The following is a 6,138-nucleotide window of genomic DNA, read 5'->3' on the forward strand; positions in this document are numbered from 1 at the left end:
GCCTGTTGCTTACAGACTAAAGAGCTTCCATCCCGCTCCTTTTCATCTTCAGAATCCTGTGGTCTATCAGCTTTTCTTTTCGATGAAGAACTCAAGATTATCTCCTGAGCTCTTGCTAAAGAAAGTCTAGAAGCTGCGATCGACTCAGCACTCACACCTCGAATAGGAAACCCTGATAAAAAAAGGGTTAATAAATTCTAAAGAGAGAATGAACGAAGAAAAAAAAGGAGAAAATAAAAAAATTTACTATGAGTCTTAACCTTCCAGCCAAATCTATTTGAAAGGTACTTCCAAGACCTTACTTCCATCGGAGCCACTATTAACAATTTTTCTCCCAAACCACGGAAATCAGGAATCTCCTCAATAATTCCCATGGTTGTTGAAAAAGAAAACTAAAACAGTCACGGGAAGTACAAACTCTTAAAAAACGAAGAAGAGAAAGTTTTAAAGAAAACTTACGTGCAAAGTTCCACTTCTCAGGGAAGGGCATATTCTCTTCACCTACTAACCCTTTTGTAGGAGCAACAATAAATCGGGTGTACCGACCACGATCTTTATCGTCCTCAAGGCTGACTAAAACTCTCTTACTCCTCGCCACCAGAGTAAAAATCCCATGAAGAATAATTTAGGAGAGTGGAGATGGATTAGATGGTAGAATATGAAAGGCAACTAATCCAGATTAGCCAAATACCTTAAACATGCAACAAGCCTCCATACAATAGGGCCAATTTGTCCCAAACACACATTGAAGAAGCGGTAAAATTCAATAATGACTGGATCAATAGGAGGTCTAAAGTCTAATGTAAAGGGATACGTATACACAAAAGAAAAGCCAGCATTAAAAGAAGTGATCCTTTGATTTGAATTGGGGATCAAAATTGGGAAATCAAACTTCCAATGACAATCTCTACGAACAACAGATATCAAACCTTCAGTAATCTGTGAAGGATAAATATCGGCACGATCGTGAGAGGACATAGAGGAGACCTGGTTTCTAATCGACTCTCTACCAGTATAAAAAGAAAGTTCAGCAGGTATAATCTCGTCTACTGTAGGTTCACGAATTGGCTCGCTGGAATCCCTACTTCTGGCAGAAGACCTATGTGAAAAAGAAGCCCTAGTTCTCGAAGATGATGGAGGAGTAGGACTAGGTTGATAAGAAGAACCTCGAATAGAAATTGACCCTAAACTACATAGCCTACCACCTCTCATGCTCCTACTAGGAGCGAGGGGAAGTTCATCAACAATAAGAACCTTTTGAGGATCGGGGTTTGAAGTAGAAATAGTTGTACGAAGAAGTAGAAACGATGAATGGCAAAATAAGGAAAACTTTTTCGTGAAAGAAAAGATAAAGGATGTATTTATACTCAAAAGCAACCGTCAAACAAAAAGGTAATGATCGAAACGTCATTATGAAAACTCTCATTTCGTGATTGAAGCAGCCGTAGAAAAGCCCTAAACGACGCTGAGGAATTGCAGAACCAATCGTAGGGCACCACGTGTCACACACATTAAATGGAAGTGACATACGATACGTCAGTTCAGATGAAGGTATAATGATAAATGGGAAACAACTACAAACATTCCCGCTTTAATGAGATCCACTTCCCAAATATTCTATTGATGAATAATTGGCAAGTGGGGGGGGGGGGGGGACTATCTGTATTAGGAAAAATCAATATTACACTTAGAATAAATTATGTGGCTGACATGTCAAGACACTTGGATTATTAGAAGAGTGACAGATGGCAAATAGTACTTAAAGGGACGCGAGTCTTAATAGGTACGAGCGAAGTGTCTAGAGGACAAGAAGGAACGGTCACTCGGATCTCTTGATAAGTTGAAGAAACACCGGTGGAATGAACCAAGACAGCAAAAAGTACAGATTCATTAGATCTTTAATTAATGAGAATAAATGATAGAAAATGTTATAGAATCTTCACGAAACAGTTACGATTTCCAAGTATAACGTTTTATTAATGTCATTAAATGCTCCTAGTGACTCTATTATGAGAGGGGGAAAACGTTGTACTTAGAAATAGCTATAAAAGGGAGAGAAATAAAATTTGTATGGACACACTGATTATTATTGGAATATACTTATTTACATTACTGTACATTGTTTACTCGGCTACCTCTCAGTCTAATTTTTCCTTTCTCGTTACATAATTATTCCTTTATTTGATTATCAGTAACCCAAGTTCTTCTAAAAATAAGCTTTGACCAAAATTCCTATTTTTCGGTTAAACATTATCAGAGATATCTTTTCTCTTGAACCTTCTGTCGGGGACCGAGATTCGCTTGACTATCTCAGAAGCATTGTGTTTGAAATGGCCTGATTGTGGAGAGGAAATCTTTGATGAAATGTCCTGGCTTTCTGCACTTGTGACAACAATCGTATCCTTTAGTGTTTCTACTAAAGCTTCCTTTCTTGGGAAATGCCTCCATTTCTACGAACCATTTTCTGAAATCTTGGAGGTCTATCGGTTGATTGACTTTCCTCGAGGTTTGGTGGAGAATCCATCTAGATCTTTTCTAGGTGTTAACCTTTTAGAAAGAACCCCCTCTGATATCAATTGATAGAATTTAAGGGTCCACCAAACTCTATAGAGAACCAGGTTCTCTACCAGGTTCAACAAAACACAAGCACACTGCAGTAAGTAAATGACACAGGAATAATACGTGAAAAATTCCCAGATAAACGAGATTAAAAACCACGACCTACCTTTGTAGTATTTCAACTTCATTACTGAGCAATCATTAGATTACAACCTATTGTAACCTAGCAATTAACCTCTTAATCCCCCACTAACTTGTAACTACACTATTACAAACCACTTTGTAATAACTCTATTACAAAGACTTAATCACTCACTAACTTGTAACAACACTATTACAAGCCACTTTGTAATAACTCTATTACGAAGACTTCACAACTCGACTAACTCTAGCCAAGGCACAATCACAAGGGTTTATGATTTACAAAGGTTTCCTACGCAAGGCTTCTAAGTAAGCTAAGTAGGAATTACAAGTAAGAACTTCAACAAAGATACAACAAAACTAAGGACATATAATAACTCAATATGGGGAACTGGTTTGTTTCTATTGTTGTTCTTTGTTGTTGATCCCCTTGAGAATCACTTGCAAGATGGACACTCACTGGAGAGACCGCTCGATGAGTTCTTGAATGTGCAAATGATTTGTTTTACCTTTTCTTGATGTTAATATCATATTTGTGACATCACTTGGATGATGCAAGCATGTTAGGTGAAGGGCATTACCCATAAAGTTAACTGCTGCACTGTTTCTGCATTGTAGCGTGTGCAGGCAACAACTTTACAACTGGGGGAGTTGACTTGTACAGTCACCTCGGGAACTGATAGGGACCTGTTCCCTCAGCTGTTCCTTCCACTCTGAAGAGTTGAACTGTGTCCCCAACTGGAAACTTGTTGATCTTAAGTTCTTGAGGATGTGTAATAGGTTCCTTATCCCGGGAACTGGCAGGGACCTGTTCCCTCATCTGTTCCTTCTGCTGTTCCTTTGACTCTGAAGAGTTGAATTGTGTCCCCAACTGGAATCTTGTTGATCTTAAGTTCTTGGGGATGTGTAACAGGTTCCTTATCTGATCTTAACTGTAAGTTTTTTAGATATCAAAACATAACGGGGATACACATATAACCTATCAATTTCCCCCTTTTTGATGATGACAAACTTATAATTAACGTTCCCCCTAAGAACCAGAATGACATTCACATTTTTGTATTCCCCCTAAATCTGTTCCCTATTTTGTTTCCCCTCAACTATTTCCCCCCTTTTGGCATCATAAAAAAATCAGTAGCAAGCATTAAGCAAAAAGAAGTCAAGCTTAGTTAACTCATGCCATATGTGTTCGCACAAACATGACTAAAAACAGAACATAAGAGTGATGCATACACAATAAAAGGAGGAGGCTTTCATTAATATTTGGATTTTTTAAGTAGGGAGTAGTTCCATTATTTCCAAACACATCCACAAAATAAAAACAGCAAAAACAAAAGTACCATTCATAAACATCATCAAAACTAAAACAGAGGACATACACTAAGAACTTGACACTTGGGAAAGGGACACTGTTTAGGGAGCACTGGATTGGAAAGGCCCAGATGAACAGGAAAGGGTTCTAAGAACGATGTCCATTCGAGCATTAGCTGACACCTGCTCGTTGAGCAGTCTCTCCTTCAGGTCCTCAACCAATTTCCTGAGGTCGGCATTTTCCTTGGTTAGACAGGCAACCTTTGTGCTTTGAGAGCTAGTAGAACCAGGTGCCCCTTGAAGCTAACTTAGCTGACCCTTGAAAAATGGGGTGTTAGTGGCTAAAAGATACTCTACTTTCTCCGTCAGATATTGTGATTGAGGGACCAGGTTCCTCTATGTCTGCTGGAGTCTCATCTTTAGTTCTGAGGAACAAGGCCTATGTAAATCTGGAGTAGTCATCCACAATGATGAAAATATGTACCTCTTTCCTCCTATACTCGGCGCCCTCATAGGTCCACATAGATCCATATGGAGGAGATTAAGTGACCTTGAGATGCTAACTTCTGTTTTGGGCTTAAAAGAGGATCTGACTTGCTTTACTTTTACACATGCATCACACACCCTGTGATCCTTGAAGCTTGACTTGGGCAGACCACGAACTAGGTCCTTCTTGACCAATTTGTTCAACAACGTGAAACTTGCATGACCCAGCCTTCTGTGCCATAGCTCAGCATTATCATCAACAACACTCAGACAGCTAAGATCCCCATTTTTCAAGGAGTCAAAGTTAGAAACATAGATATTTTTGTATCTTTTAGCCACTAACACCAGGTTCTCAGTTGGATTTTATCAACCCCGCTGCCAATCGATTTCTTTCAAAATGTTCTCTGCTCAAGGCTTTGGTGAATATATCTACAATCTAATCATCTGTGTTGCAATGTTTCATGTAGATGAGCCCTTTTTCAACAATGTCTTTGAGGAAGTGATGACGCACATCAATGTGCTTTGTTCTCTTATGTTGAACTGGATTTTTGGCCATGTTGAATGCAATTGTATTGTCGCACAGGAGGGGTACACACCCAAAGAGCACTCCAAAGTTTTCCAACTTCTGTTTGATCCACAACAATTGAGCACAGCAAGAAGCAGCTGTTATATATTTCGCTTATGCAACTGAGAGTGCCACCAAGTTTTCCTTCCTTGTACCCCATGAGATTAGACACGAACCCAAAAAATGTGACATTCCATAAGTGCTTTTCCTATCCACCAGATACCCAGCATAGTCGCATCAGCATACCCTATTAAGTCAAAGTTATCTTCTGAGGGATAGTAGAGAACCAGGTCCTGCACCCCTTTTAGATATCTAAGGATTATCTTGGCTGCCTTCAGATGAGATTCCTTTGGATTAGATTGAAAACTCTATACATGGTGTCATTCACAGAGGAACCAGGTTCATCCATGTCCAAGCGAGTGGCTGTGGCAATGGGAGTATCAATGATTTTTTATCCTTCCATGTGAAATCTCTTCAGCAGCTCCTTGATGTACTTCTCTTGACTTGTCATTATCCCCTTGGGAGTTTCCTTCACTTGTTAACCCAAGAAGAAATTCAATTCACCTATCATGCTCATTTCAAACTCACTTCCCATGAGTTTTTCAAATTCTTCACATAGAGAGTCAACTGTTGCTCCAAAGATGATGTCATCAACATAGATCTGCATAATGAGTAGGTTCCTTCCTAGTCTCTTTAGAAAAAGAGTGTTGTCGATTTTCCCTCTTGTAAAGCTATTTTCTAGAAGGAATTTTAACAACATTTCATACCAAGCACGAGGAGCCTGCTTTAACCCATACAAAGCCTTGTCGAGTTTAAAAATGTGCTTTCAAACTTATCAAGTTTGTTTTTGAATACCCACCTGGTTCCTATAATAGTTCTGTCAGCAGGTCGTGAAACCAGGTTCCACACACCGTTCCTCTCAAATTAATGGAGCTCTTCTTGCATAGCTGTAATTCAGTCTGCATCTTTCAATGCTTCCTAAAGATTCCTGGGCTTTATTTGAGAGAGAAAGACTGAGAAGGAAAGTGAGTTTCTTGCCTTTGATCTGGTTTGAATTCCTCGGTAGCTGGAGTTCC

The sequence above is a fragment of the Nicotiana attenuata genome, chromosome 10, assembly GCF_001879085.1.
Source record: "Nicotiana attenuata strain UT chromosome 10, NIATTr2, whole genome shotgun sequence".
NCBI classification, from domain to species: Eukaryota; Viridiplantae; Streptophyta; class Magnoliopsida; order Solanales; family Solanaceae; genus Nicotiana; species Nicotiana attenuata.